Source organism: Schistocerca americana, chromosome 1, assembly GCF_021461395.2.
Source record: "Schistocerca americana isolate TAMUIC-IGC-003095 chromosome 1, iqSchAmer2.1, whole genome shotgun sequence".
Classification (NCBI taxonomy): domain Eukaryota; kingdom Metazoa; phylum Arthropoda; class Insecta; order Orthoptera; family Acrididae; genus Schistocerca; species Schistocerca americana.
In genome coordinates, this window is record NC_060119.1 from 608,733,696 (window position 1) to 608,755,789 (window position 22,094).

The 22,094-nt window shown below is 43.9% G+C and overlaps 1 protein-coding gene across 1 annotated transcript in view; it reads right to left on the minus strand.

The window, feature by feature from the left end:
• The window catches only part of LOC124607240 (ATP-binding cassette sub-family C member Sur), a 410,012-nt gene extending 399,316 nt beyond the window's left edge, over window positions 1-10,696 (minus strand). Inside the window, exon 1 of the mRNA XM_047139518.1 lies at window positions 10,598-10,696. The gene's annotated coding sequence lies outside the window, so the exon portion shown is untranslated. The remainder of the gene's footprint in view (window positions 1-10,597) is intronic.
• Between the last annotated feature and the right edge of the window lie 11,398 nt (window positions 10,697-22,094).

The window sequence follows — 22,094 nt, forward strand, 5'->3', positions numbered from 1 at the left end:
TGATGACTGCACGACACAAAGCTTTACACCTCGCCGCGCGTTGTAGCCGCGCGGTCTGGGCGTCTTTTCACGGTTCGCGCGGCTCCCCTCATCGGAGGTTCGAGTCCTCCCTCGGGTATGGGTGTGTGTGTTGTCCTTAGCATAAGTTAAGTTAGATTAAGTAGTGTCTAAGCTTATGGAGTTTTGACTTCAGTAGTTTGGTCACATAAGATCTTACCACAAATTTCCAAAATTTACACCTCGCCTGGGTCGGTCAATACCGACATTGGACTGTTGATGATTGGAAACATGTTGCTTGGTCGGGCGAGTCTCGTTTCAAACTGTATCGAGCGGATGGTCGGGTACGGGTATGGAGACAACCACATAAATCCATGGACCCTGCATGTCGGCAGGGGACTGTTCAAGCTGTTGGAGGCTCTGTAATGGTGTGGTCCGTGTGCAGATGGAGTGATATGGGATTCCTGATACGCCTAGATAAGACTCTGACAGGTGACACGTACGTAAGCGTCCTGTCTGATCACCTGCATCCATTCACGTCCATTGTGAATTCCAACGGACTTGGGTAATTCCGGCAGGAAAATGCGACACCGCACATGTCCAGAATCGCTACAGAAAGGCTTCAGAAACACTCTTCTGAGTTTAAACACCTAACTCTCCAGACATGAACTACTGAGCATATCTGCGATTCCTTGCAACGTGCTGTTCAGAAGAGATCTCCACCCCGTCGTACTCTTACGGATTTGTGGACAGCCCTGCAGGATTCATTGTGTCAATTCCCTCTAGCACTACTTCTGACATTAGTCGAGTCCATGCCACGTCGTGTTGCGGCACTTCTGCGTGCTTTCAGGAGCCCTACATGATATTAGACATGAGTACCAGTTTCTTTAGCTCTTCAGTATATATACACAGGGTGTTTCACGAAGATATGCAAATATTTTAATATTTTATTCTACAAGTAAAACTAAAGAAAAAAGTTCATACAAACATAGGTCCGCAAATGTTTAGTTAAGGAGTTACGGCTAATAAAAGATTTTGCCTGAAGTTTAGCAACTTAGCTAATATGAAGCGATCGGAGAACTGTACAAGGTTAAAGTGAAGCACGATTTCCATTTATTTTGTTATTGGTCTGGTGAATCGAATAAAACATGTCCCAAGCGTGTATCTGCAGTAGTTTTCCAGAACATCCAGAGAAGTAAAGATTATTATATAAGTAAATTTACTTTCCATTAAGAATGTAGAAAGGTTTATGTCATTGTCGGCAACCGTTAGTGAGTTGTTTCAGTCGTTTCCTAACCTTGAAACGAATTAGTTTTCCGTATTGTTCTGTGAAAGAACATAATAACAACAGCGTATTTAAGTGAAACCACAGAGTAACTGTTGTTTTTTACGGTTTAACATGAATTAATGTGTGCTATGGTATTAATAAAAGCTGATTATCTGACACATTCACATAGTTTCAATTCACGTTATTACCATCATTTTTCCAAAATTAAATTCTCTACAACTTCTGTCGAATTCTTTGTGCAATTATCTGGAATTTAAAAAACAAACTGGGCCAAGTAGCTAATAAATTAAAAATTTTACGAAATTATTGCACTTCTTTGCTTCTCTGGATCTTCTGGAAAATGGATCTTCTGGAAAACTACTGCAGATACACGTCTGGGACATGTTTTATTAGATTCACCAGACCAACAACAACAAAATAAACGTAAATCGTGCTTTACTTTAACCTCGTACAGTTTTGCGATCGCTTCATATCAGCGAAGTTGCTAAACCTTTTATTAGCCGTAACTCCGTAACTAAACATTTACGGACATATGTTTATATGAACTTTTTTCTTCAGTTTCATTTGCAGAATAACATATTAAAATATTTGCATATCTTCGTGAATCACCATATATATATATATATATATATATATATATATATATATATATATATATATGGTGTCCCATTTATCTTGACCCTCTAAAAACTGTTTGTCCAGGTTTCGAGCAAATGTTCTTTAGCCGTCAAGGGGACATCAATCAGCATGATTGCCTTTGTTGTAGCTTTGTTTTTTACAAAGATATGAACAGCAGTGTGACTTTTTTGAATGGCACCCTGTATTTAGTATTCGGTAATTTATTTCCTCTCCTAAAGACCTATTCAAAAATATATCACAGTCATCCATTCACTGAAACACAACGTTATTAATTACACAAAACAACACTGACTTTGAACCTAGCAGCACAAAGTCGTCCACTTGCTGGAGTTGTCAGAAAACAAATGAAAACCAAGTAAAATCATAACACAAACTTGACTTTGACTCTACTATTGCCAAGGAGTAGAACATTCAAAGGTGCTCAAAGTGGTGACCCTGGACACCGATACACTGGTGCACTCGTTGAATGAAAGAATTATTTACTGCTTCCAGTGTTGCCTGCTGAAGGGAATTACAAGCAGGCACGATACGTTCCTGCATGTCCTCTGGAGTTGTTGGAATATCACGATAGACAACGTCTTTAATGCATCCCCATGGAAAAAAGTCCAGAGGGTTTACATCAGGAGACCTAGCAGGCCAAGCAAACTATTCCTCCTCGACCAATCCATCTGGCGGATACCTTCGGTTCAGAACACGACGTGCACGCAAGGCATTATGTGCTGGACATCCATCGTGTTGATACCACATAAGCATTCTGGTTCTTAGCGGCACTTCATCGCGTCGCGTCGCTAGCGCAAGAAAGCGTACTGAATATTGTTACGGACCAGTCTGTTGGTATAACAAATGTGTTACGGCCTTCCTCTCCGTAAGCACCAATCACGAGTTCGGCGCTGCTGACAGCTTCCAACGCAGATGGGACGGCCTGGGGGGGGGGGGGGGGGGAGGGGGGGCGGGGAGGGGGGGGGGTCTTCTGCGTCAACTTGGGCCAAGGCACCAGCGTTCCTGACACTTCAGCGGAGCCACGGGGCCTACATGCACGGCCCACACCTTCTAACATGCAGGCCTCCCAGCCAAGACGAGTAGGCCATGTGACGTCACTTCCACTAGGCCAATGGTGGAAAGACAGATTTTGTTACAACTAGCGCTGCTGGTGGCCAAAACTGGATCTAATAGCCATACCAACCATGCAACAAAAGGCACCGGTAGAATACATTGTTTAATTGAAAATGAGTATATGAAGCACTGGAAGAAAAAGTAGCGCCGTTTACAAAGCTATATGCGATAAGAAATCTGCACCGTGAGATGCTGTGCTTAATTTGTGTGGATTTACCTTTATAAGCAATTCGAAATTCTGTGTTTATGTTGGCCAACCTACCCGGGAAACAAAACTTGTGTTCTGTTTACTTTCAAAGTATAGTGGTTGATTCGTCGAAATTACATCTCCGTTTAACTCTGAGATTTGATTTAATCGTTCGAAATGGTGAATAAGTGTTGTGTTCCACGTTGCAGAGGAAATTACGAAAATGGGCCAAGAGTAGCGGTGTTTTCTTTTCCTAAAAGCACTGAACTACAACAGAAATGAATATCTGCAATACATCGTGAAAATTTTCAGGTTACACAGAATTCGAAGGTAAGCTCAGGTTCTCTACAATTCAGTTAGATTGTCTCGGGGTGTGTGTTCTTTAATTTAGAGAGCGGGAGCAACTAATCACGTATTTAAGTAGCACGCTCTTTAGATGTGTATTAACAACGTGAGTTCGATTGATTTGATGCCCTTCTCTAGAAGATCAACTACATTACTGAGTCACTGGAAAACTGATTTACTTATGCAAGAATAGCTTTAGCCTTTTAACCTGAAATACCGAGTGAACAATAATCGATTTAATGTGAAGATAACTGGCACTAATCCCATGTGTTAGCATTAGTTCCCCTCGGGATTATTACATGTAGCTGATAAAACATTTGAGTAAAAATCTCTCGGTGTACATGCCGCGTCAATTCAGGATAAAACTCCAAGCTTTCGACCACTACCTCCATGGTATTCCAGCCAATCAGGAGCCATCCTTTGCATATAAAAATGGGAACCTCGCTAGTTCACGACAGTCAGTGTTAGTCCTGACGACGACCATGGAGGTAGTGGTCGAAAGCTTGGAGTTTTATCCTGAATTGACGCGGCATGTACACCGAGAGATTTTTACTCAAGAAATACGTCGCGAAAGACTTCGTAGCCATATGATAAAAGATTTTCTCATTATTTCAAGGTCTGCGAGCTCCACTTCACTGAAGACCTCATTCCGAAACATAGTGAATATTTCGAAAGTTCCACAGGGAAGAAATATTCTGTGCCACTTCCAAAACCTCGCCTTAAAACAGGAGCGGTACCATCCATTCTGCTAACTGTCCGAAGTACCTTTCGTCAGCTTCTTCTTCGAGGGAAAGTGGAGATGAGAGACGGAAGCGTCTTGAAAATAGAGACTTAGAAATAGCTATTGCAACGAGTGTAGCAACTCATGCTCAGTATGAACAGGAAAGACATTTTGTGGACTTTAATGGTTTTGTTAAGTGTTTAGTGAGTATCAGGCTGCCTAATGACTGGCATCTGATAAAGTCAGAAAGTTCCATAACTTTTGTTCTAATAGATGTCAAAGATATTCCTACACGTTTGTGTTCTGTTGTGGTGACTACTGACCTGAGTATGTCTTTATATGAAGGTAAAAGTGTAATCTCAAAACTTGGTACAAGAAAGTTCCCTTTAACTATAAACAATTTAAATGACTTAATTAACATTATTGATAACTTGGAGAACTTTACTAGGAAAAACAATGGTAGCACTGGAAAAGACCACTTGCTATTCGTTACTGGTTATTTGAAAGACATGGCAAAACATTTTGATGAGAGTGAAAGTAACAAAATAAATTTTTTATGTTATCAATTGAATCTAATGCAAGAGCCATTACAGATACTCAACAGACTGTATTATATTTTGTAGTATTCTATTTTCAATATCACCACACGCTTATGAGTTTATAAGAAGTACACAGTATCTTGTGCTACCTCATCCGAATACCCTGCATAAAATCTGTTCACACTTTCAAACAAACCCAGCAGCTGAGCAGCTAGGTGGCAATTTTCTGATGTATATAAAACAGAAATTCCAGTTTCTTTGTGAATCAGATCATGTTGTTTCACTAATGTTAGATGAAATACACTTGAAGCCTTATTTAGACTTCACAGGAGGTAACATTTTGGGTGCTGCATTCAATTCTAAAAATATGGCAACTAGTCCACATTCTTCCAGTGAAAAAATATAAATAGTGAAGGACTTTTCACTTTAATAAAGAAAACAATTGTCGGACTGCATGCAATAGGTTTTGCGGTAGTCTGTGTTGTTAGTGACAACAATTCAGTTAACAGAAGGGTAATGTCATTCTTTGCTTCCCCTCCTCAACTGCCAATGGTGCACAAACACCCCTGTGATGACACTAATCCTCTTTTTTATGTTCTAGATTCTGTTCACATTTTAAAATGTGTCAGAAACAATTGGATTAATAAAAAAGATCCTGATCAGACAATTATGTACCCCCAGTTTGAAACAGATTCAGAAAATACACAGCTATGTATGGCCAGATTCTCTTCAGTTAAAAAATTTCATGACATAGAGCGTACACAGATAGTGAAATTTGCCAATAAGCTTAATTTACAGTCTCTTTTTCCAAGTAACCTGGAGCGACAAAATGTCAAACTTGTACTTAATGTTTCAATGAGATGACTGTCCAAGGTTTGCTAGCCTTGGGGAACATCATCATATTGAAAGTTTTGAGAGCACTGCTAAATTCATTACATTAATTTGTACATGGTGGAGCATTGTTAATGTTAGCTCACCTGGTATAGATATTCATTTCAAGGATGCAATGCTGAAACCACTCTCGAGCATAAGTAATGAAAATATCAGATATTTAGAAAGATTTCTATCATAGCTGGATAAATGGAAACATATTGCTGATAGTACGTTTGGATTATCCAGTGATACACATATGGCCATATCACATAGCACTCATGCCCTTCTAGAAGTGACCAAGTATTGCTCTGAGGAGCTGAATTTTAAATACCTTTTGCCAGGTAAGGTTCAGACAGATTCTCTAAAAGCAAGATTTGGAAAATATTGAACAATGGCAGGATCTCAGTATTTGGTATCTTTGAGACAGGTATTTGAAATTGAATTCAAGCTAAGAATTCAGACTCTGCTTTCCTTGAAAATATCATCCTTTGCTCTTGGCGAAGTTGGCATAGATTTAGATTCTTTTGAAAGTGATTGTGTAGATGATATTACCTTACCACCACCATCAAACTTTGAGAGCATAATAGATTTCAGTGAAGAACAAGTTCAGTCTGTTCAGGAATACTTGTCTGTTTTCATATACTTGTCAGGATACTGTGCCAGAGCTGTTCTTAAGAAGCTGAGTTGTGAAACATGTAAAACATACTTAGTGCTTGATAAAACATTATCAGTAATAGAAAGTGATGAAAGCTATGAAGTTATAAGATAGGTAGATAGAGGTGGATAGTATTGCCCTAATAATGAGGTCATTAATGCTGTTATTTTCACTTATTTGATTGTTAAAAACTTGGTGTCTGGAGAACATGAGCTCTCCTTCATGAGATGTACATCCCAGAGAAATCTAGTTATAAGATTAGCTGTTGATGTAATTAAAATGGAAGACTTTTTCCTAAGGGAGTTTTCTTTTAGTCAGGTAGATCACACTAATTACAAAATTCTTCAGTCTATAGTAAGAGTAGCATGTAATACATTTCTCAATAATTATGTTAAAAAAATTAATGACAACCATATTGGCAATAAAATGAAAAAGAGAAAACTGTCAACTGTAAAGTAGTTTAGAATAAATTTTGTGACAGGTTAACAAACATTTACCTTTGTCATTCTCTCCTAATTCCTACTATTTTATTCTTGATGTGTGTAGCTGCATTGCTTAAAATGAATGTGAATAAAATTAGGCCTATATTCTATTTACAATGATGTCATACCATTATCAAGAATATTCTGTTACATATTTGAGAGTTTTGATGAGAGAGACAGACAAAGGTGTCAAACTTACCAAATCCCTGATTTTGCTTTGTGGGTTAAAGGTTAGAGTAGATTCAGTTTTTGTACTGTATACTCAAAAATGATATGAGTCTCATGGGTGTGGGACATGTCAGAAGATATAACATAAAAACATAGGACACTTTAATATAATACTCACTTCCCTGATCATTTTGCCAGTAGATTGTCAAGATATCCAGATGCTTTACAGTAAACTGAAACTGCTAATATCTACAGAATGTACACAGTCAGAACGAAACATAATTATACACTTTTATTAAACATATCATACACAAATTACCTAATCTTGACTGTTGTGGCCAAGTGCTATCAGAGCTTCAATCTAACAGACATTTTTACTTCAGCTGTTCTAACAGGCCCTGTTAAAAAAATTCATCTGTAGAGTACAAAAGGAGTTACCTACCAAGAAGCTTTTCAACCTGTGCTTTATCTTAAATCAAGTTTTTAATGGTTGCTGGTAATTTATTGAAAATGTGTATTCCTGAATATTGGACCAAGGTAAGTGATTTTAGGTCTTTATGTAGATTGTTCTTATTGCTCTTATTCCTAGTATTGGTACTATGTATTGAGCTATTGGTTGGAAGTAGAGACATATTGTTTGCAACAAATTCCATTAAGGAATAAATATACTGAGAAGCAGTGGTTAGAATACCCAGTTCTTTGAGCAGATTTATACATTATGTTCTTGAATTTACACCACAAATGAGTCTTATTTCACACTTTTGCATTGGCTAAATGAGCGTTTGTAATTAAACTTCTCACTGTGACAATATCTCCAATATCTATGCGATCATTGATGAGCCATTCATGCCGCAGTGAATTACATTTTTGTCCCAGTACTAAACTTATTATCACTACAATAATTTCGTCATCCTGTCTGTTAACTGTTACGAAGTATCTCTGTTAGTGTCATTTACTGACTAATGGATCTAGGTTTCTGTAGCGACGTTTTTCTTAACAAGTAGGTCAGATTTTGCACACGATTTTAAACACAACAGAAGGAAATCACACTGTGTTGTAATCAGTGTGCCTCATTGCGCGCGATATCATACAAGGGCGGCACAGTTTCTCTGTAAAGGGCAAATTTAACGATCAGTGAATTTGTTACGGTTTCACGAAAGCGCACAGGCTGTCTTGCAGCGGCAGAAGTTGTTAGCCTAGCACTGATGACGTCATAGTTCCGCCGTGAGGTCTGTGTATCAGAAGGTGTTGACACGGCACGCTAGGGTCGGCGTAATTCTCGACCACACGACAACCGGCATCGCGGTTCAGAGAGCAGAGGCGAGCCACAGTTACGGGAGGGGATCGAAGACCTCCTAGGCCGTTGTGTGTAAGCCACATACACACGCGCCACCTTCTTCAAGTGCAGAGGGTGACGACGCAGCATCCATTTCGTAAGCGCTCACGGCGCACCCGGACAAGCAGCGGCAGAGGACCTCCGTAGCATCGAAAGACCTGCACCAGGCGAACGGTCTACCCGACGGGAGGCCGTAGCCACACGACATTTCCATTTCCATCGCTAAGGGAAAAATGTACTTGCAGAAATAAGTGGTTTAAAGTCGCTCTTCTTTTACTGCGGCCACCGACGTACTCAGGTAAGCACCTCCTCTTCCCTGAGGAACCGGCAAGTGGCGAACTGGGAGAGTGCCTCCTGACACGCCATCCATCTGCCTTGCCTCCCAATAGTTGCCACCTGCAGTTAGGTGGAAATGGTATTTTTCATGTAAAATGTCGTGTGACTAAGGCCTCCCGTCGGGTAGACCATTCGCCGGGTGCAAGTCTTTCGATTTGACGCCACTTCGGTGACTTGCGCGTCGGTGGGGATTAAATGATGATTAGGACAACACAACACACCGTCCCTGAGTGGAGTAAATCTCCGAGCCAGGCTAGGATCGAACCCGGGCGGTGCGGTCCCCTACGGCACTGCGTAGGATCCTACGGTCTTGGCGTGCATCCGTGCGTCACTGCGGTCCGGTCCCAGGTCGACGGGCACGTGCACCTTCCGCCGACCACTGGCGGCAACATCGATGTACTGTGGAGACCTCACGCCCCACGTGTTGAGCAATTCGGCGATACGTCCACCCGGCCTCCCGCATGCCCACTACACGCCCTCGCTCAAAGTCCGTCAACTGCACATACGGTTCACGTCCACGCTGTCGCGGCATGCTACCAGTGTTAAAGACTGCGATGGAGCTCCGTATGCCACGGCAAACTGGCTGACACTGACGGCGGCGGTGCACAAATGCTGCGCAGCTAGCGCCATTCGACGGCCAACACCGCGGTTCCTGGTGTGTCCGCTGTGCCGTGCGTGTGATCATTGCTTGTACAGCCCTCTCGCAGTGTCCGGAGCAAGTATGGTGGGTCTGACACACCGGTGTCAATGTGTTCTTTTTTCCATTTCCAGGAGTGTATTGTCATTTAAATCACAACTTATCCCTGTGTACTGATTAACAGTACCTTGCCATTTTTATTAAAGTCCAGATCATAAAAGAAAGTAGTAAGCTTGCATAGGTCAACACTGGGAACAGTCTCACGTGCCATATATTTAGAAATACGAGGGCTATCCACAAAGTACATTACGTTTTGGAATTAAAAATAAATAATGTATTGGATTTTTTTTAAATTATATACAGATGAAAGCCACACTTAAATACTACTTTTCTACATAGTTGCCATTTAAATTAAGGCACTTGTCGTAGCGATGGACGAGCTTGGAAATTCCTTCGTCGTAAAATTCGGCCGCCTGCGCCTTCAACCACGTGGTTAATCAGTAACCCGGTAGAAATACGATTTTTGTGGATTTCCTGGAAAGAGGCACTACAATAAACTCTCAAAGGTATTGCCAAACTCTGCACAACCTCAGAAGAGCAATACAAAACAAGCGCAGGGGAAAGTTGGGCTCAAAGATCTTGCTGATTCACGACAACGCCCGGGCCCACACGGCAAATGCCACTCGTGAAGTTCTCGAATCTTTTAAGTGGGAGTTGTTTCCTCATCCGCCGTACAGTCCCGACCTGGCACCGAGCGACTTCCACTTATTCCCAGCAATGAAGAAGTGGTTGGCTATGCAGCGTTTTGATGACGACGCACAGCTTCAAGAAGAGGTAACCACGTGGTTGAAGGCGCAGGCGGCCGAATTTTACGACGAAAGAATTTCCAAGCTCGTCCATCGCTACGATAAGTGCCTTAATTTAAATAGCAACTATGTAGAAAAGTAGTATTGAAGTGTGGCTTTCATCTGTATATAATAAAAAAATTCCAATACTTTATTTATGTTTAATTGCAAAACGTAATGTACTTTGTGGATAGCCCTCGTACATACCTACCTGGAGCGTTGTACAATGGAATAACATTGTTCGACGTAAATATCAGTGGGAAGTGGAAATCTGAATTTTCAACGACGCTCATCGCAAGATGCATCTCTGGTGGGAGGCACATTTGTCACATCTAGGATGTGGTCATAACAATATGTAAGCTTTCGATGCAGCTCGAATAGAACTGTTGAATACAGTGGCCGTAGGTCGTGGATTGTGCAGAGACATAGGAGTTACCTGTGCGTAGGCGAGGAGGAGGGCGAAGGCAGCGGCGAGGGCGGAGCTGGCGGGCCGCACGTGCAGAAGGCCGAGGCCGGCGCCGCCCCAGCAGGTGGCGCCAGCGGCGGCACGCGCAGCCCCGTACACCAGCAGCAGGCCGGCGGGCAGGCAGCGCGGCGCGCGGGGTGCCCCCGCCTGCAGGGCTGCCAACTGCAGCAGCGCCGCCCCAGACGCCAGCAGCGCGTGTGGGAGCCGCGGGCATTGCGACCCCGCAGCAGACAGCGAAGCTTCTCCCAGAGAGACCAACTCGCTTAGCGCCAGGCACAGCCAGCACACCGACCACCTACGCAAGGTAACACAGGCACTTAGCGTCTCATAGACTCAGCTCTAGATGTCGGACAGGCCGCTCCTTCTCTTCCCCTCCCCCTCCCACGTATGTTATTCCATATTAACCATCACGAAAAAACTGAACTTTAATATATTGTTTATGTGAACAGAACAGCAACTTTAATCCTTGAGAACCTGGCTAGTTTTTATTCCGCGAGGTTTAATTGTAGAAAAATGAGAATGACAGAACATTAGCAAACAGCAAAGGGTTGGTGTAGGAAGCCGATAAGTACACTACTGGCCTTTAAAATTGCTACACCACGAAGATAACGTGCTACAGACGCGAAATTTAACCGACAGAAAGACGATGCTGTGCCATACAAATGATGAGCTTTTCAGAGCATTCACACAAGGTTGGCGCCGGTGGTGACACTTACGACGTGCTGACGTGAGGAAAGTTTCCGACCGATTTCTCATACACAAACAGCAGTTGACCGGCGTTGCCTGGTGAAACGTTGTTGTGATGCCTCGTGTAACGAGGAGAAATGCGTACCATTACGTTTCCGACTTTGATAAAGGTCGTATTGTAGCCTATCGCGATTCCGGTTTATCGTATCGCGACATTGCTGCTCGCGTTGGTCGAGGTCCAATGACTGTTAGCAGAATATGGAATCGGTGGGTTCAGGAGGGTAATACGGAACGCCGTGCTGCATCCTAACGGCCTCGTACCACTAGCAGTCGAGATGACAGGCATTTTATCCGTATGGCTGTAACGGATCGTACAGCCACATCTCGATCCCTGAGTCAACAGATGGGGACGTTTGTAAGACAACAACCATCTGCACGAACAGTTCGACGACGTTTGCAGCAGCATGGAGTATCAACTCGGAGACCGTGGCTGCGATTACCTTTGACGCTGCATCACAGACACGAGCGCCTGCGATGGTGTACTCAACGACGAACCTGGGTGCACGAATGGCAAAACGTCACTTTTTCGGATGAATCCAGGTTCTGCTTACAGCATCATGATGGTCGCATCCGTGTTTCGCGACATCACGGTGAACGCACATTGGAAGCGTGTATTCGCCATCGCCATACTGGCGTATCACCCGGCGTGATGGTATGGGGTACCATCGGTTACACGTCTCGGTCACCTCTTGTTCGCATTGACGGCACTTTGAACAGTGGACATTACATTTCAGATGTGTTACGACCCGTGGCTCTACCCTTCATTCGATCCCTGCGAAACCCTACATTTCAGCAGGATATTGCACGACTGCATCTTGCTCGTCCTGTACGGGTCTTCCTGGATACAGAAAATGTTCGATTGCTGTCCTGGCCGGCACATTGTCCAGCTCTCTCACCAACTGAAAACGTCTGGTCAATGGTGGGCGAGCAACTGGCTCGTCACAATACGCGTCACTACTCTTGAACTGTGGTATCGTGTTGAAGCTGCATGGGCAGCTGTACCTGTACACACCATACAAGCTCTGTTCGACTCAATGCCCAGGCATATCAAGGCCGTTATTACGGCCAGAGGTGGTTGTTCTGGGTACTGATTTCTCAGGATCTATGCACCCAAATTGCGTGAAAATGTAATCACATGTCAATTCTAGTATAATATATTTGTCCAATGAATACCCGTTTATCATCTGCACTTCTTCTTGGTGTAGCAATTTTAATGGCCAGTAGTGTAATAATAATACTGATGGACCCCAACTACTATGTCTAAGTACAGCATTCTTTCATTTTCCAATTCCGTGTCGTTACTAACAATTTGCATGAGAAATTCGATGAACGAATATTCCTGGCAGTAAACTTGAGATACTCCAACATGTTAGTATAGTATGTTTTATTTACACGAACTCTCTAGTACTTTAACGATAAGTTCTCAAATACAGCTATGTACCACATGCGAGAGATATGTTTACTCTTTGTACTGTAGTTACTCTTTGGAGAGCTAAATCTAAAGCAAAAAGCAGAGACAGGTGACAAACACGCTCTGGTACGGTATGCCATCGAGAATAGACGTGTACAACTTTTAAATAGAACTATAACTCATTGTTGTCCACCATTAAACGCAATTTTATTTTCCTTTGCTATTGTGACGAGTTTATTAAAAGAACAGAAGGAAAAGGACTGTAATTATCCTCAAGGATATAATACAGTATTGAAAAGATATTTAAAGAAACTTCATTTTATAAGCGGTGCATTTCCAAAAATGAACATATGTATGCGTGATGTTTGCCGAGGAATCTGCATCGCGATCCTAGGATACATTGATCGATACACCAAGAGGTGTTTTTACCAATGCTTGAAGTACTCTGCTGTCCGGCTACACATCGTCGAACCAAACGATAACTGAATTGCACTAAATCAGTTTTCGAAGCTCCTATACAAAATACTAATTATTACCAGCAATTTACAGGCGACTGGCGGAGATATGTAGCTGCACAAGGCAACAGTGTCCGGCCGAGACACAAGCAGCAACAGGGAAGAAACCCATATTGTGACGTAATACGAGTTTCTAACCAGCAGCGAATTTTATAATATCATCAAAAAAATTTTTGCATCACCCCAGTTCCCAGAACTCCTGAAGATAGACGTTACTGTGGGTATTGTATCACAGACACAGTCCCTTTGACTGTTCAAAGATGTCACTAAACGCGCCCAAAGACGTAAACAACAATGCAGGAGCAGCGCCTATTAGATGGCATGGGACCGACAGCCTATCAGTTCCACCAGGAAGGAGGTACACGGCTCGTGTTTGTAGTTCAACCATGCCCAGACGGTCAATGCCGCGTCCGCATTATTACTTTGTGCCAGGAAGGGCTCTCAACAGGGGGATTGTCCAGGCATCTCAGAGTGAACCAATGCGATTTTGTCTGACGTGGAGGAGATACAGAGAGACGGGAACAGTCGATGACATGCCTCGCTCAGGCCGCCCAAGGGCTACTATTGCAGTGGATGACCGCTACCTACGGATTATGGCTCGGAGGAACCCTGACAGCAACTCCACAATGTTGAATAATGCTTTTCGTGCAGCCACAGGACGTCGTGTTACGACTCAAAACTGTGCGCAATAGACTGGATGATACGTAACTTCACTCCCGACGTCCATGGCGAGGTCCATCTTTGCAATCACGACACTATGCAGCGCTGTACAGATGGGTCCAACAACATGCCGAATAGACCGCTCAGGATTGGCATCACGTTCTCTTCACCGATGAGTGTCGCTTATGCCTTCAACCAGACAATCGTCGGAGACGTGTTTGGAGGCAACCCGGTCAGGCTGAACGCCTTAGACAAACTGTCCAACGAGTGCATCGTAGTGGAGGTTCCCTGCTGTTTTGGGGTCGCATTATGTGAGGCCGACGTACGCCGCCGGTGGTCATGGAAGGCGCCGTAACAGCTGTACGATACGTGAATGCCATCCTCCGACCGATAGTGCAACCATATTGGCAGCATATTGGCGAGGCATTCGTCTTCATGGACGACGATTCGCGCCCCCATCGTGCACATCTTGTGAATGACTTCCTTCAGGATAACGACATCGCTCGACTAGAGTGGCCAGCATGTTCTCCAGACATTAAACCATTCGAACTTACCTGGGATCGATTGACCTACCAACCACTCCGGCCGAATCGCCGTTTAGGAGTGGGACAGTCTGGACCAACAGTGCCTTGATGAGCTTGTGGATAGTATGCCAGGACGAATACATGCATGCATCAATGCAAGAGAACGTGCTACAGGATATTAGAGGTACCGGTGTGTACAGCAGTCTGGACCACCACCTCTGATGGTATCGCTGTATGGTGGTACAACTTGGAATGTGTGGTTTTCATGAGCAATGAAAATGGTGGAAACGATGTTTATGTTGATCTCTATTCCAATTTTCTGTACAGGTTCCAGAACTCTCGGAACCGAGGTGATTCAAAACGTTTTTTGATGTGTATATATAAAATTATGTGCATATAATATAATATGTCACCGAAATTTAAAAATCACATACGTAGGAAAACTAAACAACTGCAGAACTATCACTGGGATCATTCACATTCTTTAAATATTTGGGAGTATGCATACGGAGCGATTTAAAGTGCAGCGACCACATGAAAGTACTCGCAGTTAAGGTAGATGCCTGAATGAGATTAAGTGAAAGAATCCTTAGGAAGGGTAGTCCTCGCACGAAGAAGTTCGCTTAAAAACCCCTCGTCTGACAAAAATTTGAATAATACACATCAGTATGGAAAACGTTCCAAATAGGATTTATGGGGGTAATAGAGAAGATCCAAAGCAGACCAGCATTTTTTTTGTATAGGTTCATTAAGTAACCACGAGGTACTCAGCCAATTCCAGTGTTGGAGGCTGCAAAAGAGGCGTTGGCATCAGGTGCTGTTTACTACCAAAATTCAGAGACCTTACGTTCCCAGACGAGTTAACCAGTACATTATTTTCTCCTACGTATATCTCACGGAAAAACCATGAAAGTAAAATCAGAATCGAGCTGACACGAAGGCTTACCAACAACCGTTCGTCCTGCGGATCACTCGCGACTGGAACAATCACAGGAGGAAGCGATTCTGGTGCTCAGTGTACCAAATACCACAAGGTAGCTTGTGGGGTGTAGATGCAGATGTACCAGGCGGTTGTAATTAACTTGGTAGATATTCTAATGCGTTAATGCGGAACCGATTAATGCTGGAAAAAAATTATTTTCAGTTTTGACCACCAGCTGCAAATCTTGCACTGCGAGTAGAAGAAAGACGATAGATGTGTTTCCGTATGTGGTGGATTAAGAGCAGTACGTGGGTAGGGAAAGTCAAACAAATGAGAAAGGCTTAATGTTGCTTTATTATCAACAAACGCATACACAGTTTGATTTCAATATGAGCACCGGAGACTTCGAGGAGACGCTGCAACCACCCGGTACATGTACATGCAGAAATCCTACAAATCGTACAATAACGAGCAAATTCAAGTAGACCTTATGAGAAATGGCGTGAGATTCAAGTAACTGTACATCGAAAACCGTCAAGGTTAATGTATACCATGTGATCAAAAGTATCCGGACACCCTCAAAAGCCCGCATCTCGTGGTCGTGCGGTAGCGTTCTCGCTTCCCACGCCCGGGTTCCCGGGTTCGATTCCCGGCGGGGTCAGGGATTTTCTCTGCCTCGTGATGGCTGGGTGTTGTGTGATGTCCTTAGGTTAGTTAGGTTAAGTAGTTCTAAGTTCTAGGGGACTGATGACCATAGATGTTAAGTCCCATAGTGCGCAGAGCCATTTGAACCATTTTTGAACACCCTCAAAAATATACGTTTCCCTATTAGTCCATTGACCTGCCACCTACTGCCAGGTACTCCATATCAGCGACCTCAATAATCACTAGACATCGTGAGAGAGCAGAATGGGGCGCTCCGCGGAACTCACGGACTTCCAACGTGGTCAGGTGATTGGGTGTCACTTGTGTCATACGTCTGTACGCGAGATTTCCACACTCTTAAACATCCCTAGGTCCACTGTTACCGATGTAATAGTAAAGCGGAAACATGAAGGGACACGTACAGCACAAAAGCGTACAGGCTGACCTCGTCTGTTGACTGACAGAGACCGCCGACAGTTGAAGAGGGTCGTAATGTGTAATAGGCAGACATCTACCCAGGCCATCACATAGGAATTCCAAACTGCATCAGGATCGACTGCAAGAACTATGACAGTTCGGCGGGAGGTGAGAAAACTTTGATTTCACGGTCGAGAGGCTGCTCATAAGCCACACATCACGCCGATAAGTGCCAAACGACGCCCCGCTTGGTGTAAGGGGCGTAAACATTGGATGACTGAACAGTGGAAAGCGTTGTGTGGGGAGACGAATCACGGCACACAGTGTGGCGATCCGATGGCAGGGTGTGGGTATAGCGAATGCCCGGTGAACTCCATCAGACAGCGTGTGTAGTGCCAACAGTAAAATTCGGAGGCGGTGGTGTTATGGTGTGGTCGTGTTTTTCATGATGGGGGCTTGCATCCCTTGTTGTTTTGCGTGGCACTATCACATCACAGGCCTACATTGATATTTTAAGCACCTTCTTGCTTCCCGCTGTTGAAGAGCAATTCGGGGTTAGCGATTGCGTCTTTGAACACAATCGAGCGGCTGTTCATAATGCACGGCTTATGGCGGAGTGGTTACACGACAATACCATCCCGGTAATGGACTGGCCTGCACAAAGTCCTGACCTGAATCCTACAGAACACCTTTGGGATGTTATGGAACGCCGACTTTGTGCCAGGCCACACCGACCGACATCGATACCTCTCCTCAGTGCAGCACCCCGTGAAGAACGGTGTGCCATTACCCAAGAAACGTTCCAGCATCTGATTGAACGTATGCCTGCGAGAGTGGAAGCTGTCATCAAGATTAAGGGTGGGCCAACATTGAATTCCAGCATTACCGATGGAGGGCGCCAGGAACTTGTAAGTCATTTTCAGCCAGGTGTCCGGATACTTTTGATCACATAGTGTATTATTTATCTGGAGTTTTCTCCGTCACAATAGTTCGTACTCATGTATGTGTGCCTTCTCCTAAACTACACTTAATAAGTGGGGATTTATTTCCTGAAGTAACAGCAACAAGAATAAGGAAATACTGTTGGCGACACTTGAAACAGTGCAAGAAGAAAATGATACAAAACAGATTGCTGGTGTGTGAATCTTAATGAAAATGATCGAATCCCTATTGCACTTCCATTAATACCGGCTCTTTTTCGAATAATAACGATCTTAAAAACCAAACGAAGTTTTGCACACACACTGGTAAAGACTGCGCGCTTCACAGAGAGCTCATTACCTGAAAACGCGTGTAGAACCTCACAAGTTCTAAGACGTGACGGTGTGCGTCTGCATATGCTACCAGGCCATTCGTGCTGACGAAACGTTAGAAGCGTTGTTACAGGGAAGAGTTAAAGTAGTTGCATGTCAGGAGCAACTGCTCTGGAACCAGACGTACTGTGAAACACACACACGACGTGGCACTCGTGCCGTAGTAACCTTTCACGCCATGCAAGAAGCGGCACAAAGCAAATTTCACGTCGAGGCGTAAATTTGTGCACTGCGCCAGGAAAAAACGGCGCGTGCGTCATTGTTTGAACGCCGGGTCGTTGATTCACTGTAGTGCGGAGAGTCCGGAGCGAAACTTGCGAAATACAACGACGTCATAGCCATTAAAATGTGGCACACGGCTAACAAGCCCAGCAGCAAAGCAGAAGTTCTGTCATCAGCCTGGACGGGTCGTTTTCTGTTTGAATTCTCGGTTGTCAGTGTTGCGCAATATTTTTAGGTCCGCCCATACGAGATAACTTCTCCTAAAGTATTAACTATCGCAACGTGCCTGGTGATTATCGGTTGTACAATGAATGCATTACCTGCTCGTATAGCTCAACGCACAGAATACCAACTTGCAAGAAAGAGAGGTCAGCCAGAGCAGCGTGTAATCTGCGCAGTTGATTAACGAGTGTTGATGTGGGACACCGACCAGTCCGCCTGTGGTTTTAGGTGGTTTTTCACGCTCTTTTAGGGTAATTCTGACTTTCCCAAATTACCGCCTCAGAAAATGCGATACACAAGCAGCTAAAATGAGCTAGCACGCAGAACGAAGTGTACATGCTTCATCGACAGGTGGGCGCACGGCTTACCTCGCTTTTAATTTACGTATTGCCGACGGGCGCCATTCTGGACCTGTCGCGCTGCTGCTCACACTTTGGCCACTATTGTATAAACTGGGGTGTAAAATGAAAGTAACTTTCTCATGATGTGTCATTGCTAAGTAATCTAGCACGATGGAACTTCAACCATACATAGGAACAGCTGTTACAATATAGTACAAAAGATAACTGAAAGAAATACTTAATGAGACGAACAGAAATGACACTTTTATTCAAAGACAATTATTACACAGAAATCATCGCGATTTACAATGGTCCTGTGGACATAACACAAGGCAGAACATTGTTGTCAGTAGGGTGTGTGATCACCACGAACAGCAGTGCATGCTTTACAACGTATCCCATGATGATCAGAAGGCTGGTGAGGTCTTGTGGCGGGACGTTCCATTCCTCAAATCAAATGGTTGAAATGGCTCTAAGCACTATCGGAGGTCATCTTTCCTAGACTTAGAACCACTTAAACCTAACTAACCTAAGGACATCACACACACCCATGCCCGAGGCAGGATTCGAACCTGCGACGCCGGGTTCCGCTGGATAGGTCAGGAGTCCACTACACGCAACAAGCGGCTACACGGGTAGCAGGGGTTGTGTGGCGTGGGCTGGGCGGTTTTTTAGGTTAGATGGCCTTGGGAAAGTACAGAAAGGGCAACAGCCTCAACGGGTGCGGGGCAAAGTCTGGACATGCGGAGAACAAGCAGCAATCGGTATTGTAATTGTCAACTGTCGAAGCTGCGTTGGTAAAGTACCAGAACTTCAAGCGCTGATAGAAAGCACCGAAGCTGAAATCGTTATAGGTACAGAAAGCTGGCTTAAGCCAGAGATAAATTCTGCCGAAATTTTTACAAAGGTACAGACGGTGTTTAGAAAGGATAGATTGCATGCAACTGGTGGTGGAGTGTTCGTCGCTGTTAGTAGTAGTTTATCCTGTAGTGAAGTAGAAGTGGATAGTTCCTGTGAATTATTATGGGTGGAGGTTACACTCAACAACCGAACTAGGTTAATAATTGGCTCCTTTTACCGACCTCCCGACTCAGCAGCATTAGTGGCAGAACAACTGAGAGAAAATTTGGAATACATTTCACATAAATTTTCTCAGCATGTTACAGTCTTAGGTGGAGATTTCAATTTAGCAGATATAGACTGGGATACTCAGATGTTTAGGACGGGTGGTAGGGACAGAGCATCGAGTGACATTATACTGAGTGCACTATCCGAAAATTACCTCGAGCAATTAAATAGAGAACCGACTCGTGGAGATAACATCTTGGACCTACTGATAACAAACAGACCCGAACTTTTCGACTCTGTATGTACAGAACAGGGAATCAGTGATCATAAGGCCGTTGCAGCATCCCTGAATATGGAAGTTAATAGGAATATAAAAAAAGGGAGGAAGGTTTATCTGTTTAGCAAGAGTAATAGAAGGCAGATTTCAGACTACCTAACAGATCAAAACGAAAATTTCTGTTCCGACACTGACAATGTTGAGTGTTTATGGAAAAAGTTCAAGGCAATCGTAAAATGCGTTTTAGACAGGTACGTGCCGAGTAAAACTGTGAGGGACGGGAAAAACCCACCGTGGTACAACAACAAAGTTAGGAAACTACTGCGAAAGCAAAGAGAGCTCCACTCCAAGTTAAAACGCAGCCAAAACCTCTCAGACAAACAGAAGCTAAACGATGCTAAAGTTAGCGTAAGGAGGGCTATGCGTGAAGCGTTCAGTGAATTCGAAAGTAAAATTCTATGTACCGACTTGACAGAAAATCCTAGGAAGTTCTGGTCTTACGTTAAATCAGTAAGTGGCTCGAAACAGCATATCCAGACACTACGGGATGATGATGGCATTGAAACAGAGGATGACACGCGTAAAGCTGAAATACTAAACACCTTTTTCCAAAGCTGTTTCACAGAGGAAGACCGCACTGCAGTTCCTTCTCTAAATCCTCGCACAAACGAAAAAAAAACTGACATCGAAATAAGTGTCCAAGGAATAGAAAAGCAACTGGAATCACTCAATAGAGGAAAGTCCACTGGACCTGACGGGATACCAATTCGATTCTACACAGAGTAAGCGAAAGAACTTGCCCCCCTTCTAACAGCCGTGTACCGCAAGTCTCTAGAGGAACGGAGGGTTCCAAATGATTGGAAAAGAGCACAGATAGTCCCAGTCTTCAAGAAGGGTCGTCGAGCAGTTGCGCAAAACTATAGACCTATATCTCTGACGTCGATCTGTTGTAGAATTTTAGAACATGTTTTTTGCTCGAGTATCATGTCGTTTTTGGAAACCCAGAATCTACTATGTAGGAATCAACATGGATTCCGGAAACAGCGATCGTGTGAGACCCAACTCGCTTTATTTGTTCATGAGACCCAGAAAATATTAGATACAGGCTCCCAGGTAGATGCTATTTTTCTTGACTTCCGGAAGGCGTTCGATACAGTTCCGCACTGTCGCCTGATAAACAAAGTAAGAGCCTACGGAATATTAGACCAGCTGTGTGGCTGGATTGAAGAGTTTTTAGCAAACAGAACACAGCATGTTGTTATCAATGGAGAGACGTCTACAGACGTTAAAGTAACCTCTGGCGTGCCACAGGGGAGTGTTATGGGACCATTGCTTTTCACAATATATATAAATGACCTAGTGGGTAGTGTCGGAAGTTCCATGCGGCTTTTCGCGGATGATGCTGTAGTATACAGAGAAGTTGCAGCATTAGAAAATTGTAGCGAAATGCAGGAAGATCTGCAGCGGATAGGCACTTGGTGCAGGGAGTGGCAACTGACCCTTAACATAGACAAATGTAATGTATTGCGAATACACAGAAAGAAGGATCCTTTATTGTATGATTATATGATAGCGGAACAAACACTGGTAGCAGTTACTTCTGTAAAATATCTGGGAGTATGCGTGCGGAACGATTTGAAGTGGAATGATGATATAAAATTAATTGTTGGTAAGGCGGGTACCAGGTTGAGATTCATTGGGAGAGTGCTTAGAAAATGTAGTCCATCAACAAAGGAGGTGGCTTACAAAACACTCGTTCGACCTATACTTGAGTATTGCTCATTAGTGTGGGATCCGTACCAGATCGGTCTGACGGAGGAGATAGAGAAGATCCAAAGAAGAGCGGCGCGTTTCGTCACAGGGTTATTTGGTAACCGTGATAGCGTTACGGAGATGTTTAATAAAGTCAAGTGGCAGACTCTGCAAGAGAGGCGCTCTGCATCGCGGTGTAGCTTGCTGTCCAGGTTTCGAGAGGGTGCGTTTCTGGATGAGGTATCGAATATATTGCTTCCCCCTACTTATACCTCCCGAGGAGATCACGAATGTAAAATTAGAGAGATTAGAGCGCGCACGGAGGCTTTCAGACAGTCGTTCTTCCCCCGAACCATACGCGACTGGAACGGGAAGCGGAGGTAGTGACAGTGGCACGTAAGGTGCCCTCCGCCACACACCGTTGGGTGGCT